At 45.3% G+C, this 1,539-nt stretch overlaps 1 long non-coding RNA gene across 1 annotated transcript; it reads right to left on the bottom strand.

Moving 5' to 3' along the window:
- Positions 1–318: 318 nt before the first annotated feature.
- LOC117505826 lies at positions 319–704 on the bottom strand. Its single transcript, XR_004559276.1, has 3 exons — positions 612–704; positions 438–441; positions 319–398 (listed from the first exon to the last, which is right to left on the bottom strand). It is a non-coding gene; the product is annotated as an uncharacterized LOC117505826 (long non-coding RNA).
- Between the last annotated feature and the right edge of the window lie 835 nt (positions 705–1,539).

The raw sequence follows: 1,539 nt of genomic DNA, 5'->3' as shown, positions 1-1,539 counted from the left end.
TACCTCTTGAAGCTGATTGTCATGCAGAGATGAACTCAGAGGGGAGGTGATGGTCTAGTGGTTAAGCGTTGGGCTTGAGACCAGAGAGTCCGCGGTTCAAATCCCAGCCTGAGTGGAAAATCACTAAGGGCCCTTGGGCAAGGTCCTTAATCCCCTTGTTTCTCCCCGTGTGTAGTGAGTACCTTGTATGGCAGCAGCCTCACATCGGGGTGAATGTGAGGCATTATTGTAAAGTACTTTGAGTGTCTGATGCAGATGGAAAAGCGCTATAGAAATACAGTCCATTTACCATTTAAAGCTGACTTTATAAGGACCTCGCTGCACAATTTCCACACGATCAGCATCTAAAATGTGAGCTGGCCATAGAGCTGGATAGGTTGGAGGGGACACATATGTCTCTACTGCAGGGGTGCTCAAGTTCCGTCCTCGAGAGCTACCTTCCTGATACTCTTAGTTGTCTCCCTGCTCCAACACACCTGAATCCAATGAAAGACTCGTTAGCAGGCTTTTAATGAGCCTTTCATTGGATTCAGGTGTGTTGGAGCAGGGAGGCAACTAAGAGTATCAGGAAGGTAGCTCTCGAGGACCGAACTTGAGCACCCCTGATCTACAGTGTCACGTGCTGAAGGCCTCTCAGTGACAGGACTCCCTCTGCCTTCAGAAGCGGTGGTTGTGTGCTGAGTTGTATCTGTACCTGAAATGGTTGTTGGTCAGCTGGGTGCTGTTGCAGAATCTACGGACCAGCTGGTTGGTGGTTGATGTTGTGGGCTTGAACTGCTGGTGGATGGTTGATCATCTAAATCTTCCTCTTGGCCTTGAGGTCCTCCTTGCACGTATCTAAACATTGACTCTGCATTCAGAAATACAAAACAAAATATTCAGGGATTCTGGGATAACTGAGCATAGGCATGCATACAAAATGAATATGTTTTATTTAAAACATTATCTTACCTGCAAGTGACACACGAGCATCATCTCGCTGTCTCGTCTTCTCTTTTCCGCTCCCGACTCTAGATGCCTTTTCGAGGCCACGTCCAAACACAGGTGTTTACCAAACTTGAGACTGAGGCGAAATCGCACAAACCACTGGGAGGTGGGGGGGGCACCAGGGGAGAAACACAGAGGAGATTCATCTTTTTCTCAACCAATTGATCTATATTACTTTTGTATTGTTTATACCTATTAACACGCTTCACACAAATTTTAGATACATCGTTACTAGAAGCCTTCTAAAGTATGGAATAGTGGTTCGTTTTAGGATGAGAACACTACAGATAGATTCCGGCCAGAGAATCCCTTTATCAGCAGGTCATCAATATGCAGGGTGTGTGTGTGTGTGTGTGTGTGTGTGTGTGTGTGTGTGTGTGTGTGTGTGTGTGTGTGTGTGTGTGTGTGTGTGTGTGTGTGTGTGTGTGTGTGTGTGTGGTCTAAACAGAAAGATAGAAATGAAGAACACAATTAATATGATAGTGAATAAACAACAAGCAAATAACTAAAGTAATAGACATAAACTACTCTGCCTATTTTCACTGTTCCAAC

The sequence above is a fragment of the Thalassophryne amazonica genome, unplaced genomic scaffold (genome assembly GCF_902500255.1).
Source record: "Thalassophryne amazonica unplaced genomic scaffold, fThaAma1.1, whole genome shotgun sequence".
NCBI lineage: Eukaryota > Metazoa > Chordata > Actinopteri > Batrachoidiformes > Batrachoididae > Thalassophryne > Thalassophryne amazonica.
Note: the sequence above shows the minus strand (reverse complement) of the source record. Positions and strands in the feature narration are given on the sequence as shown.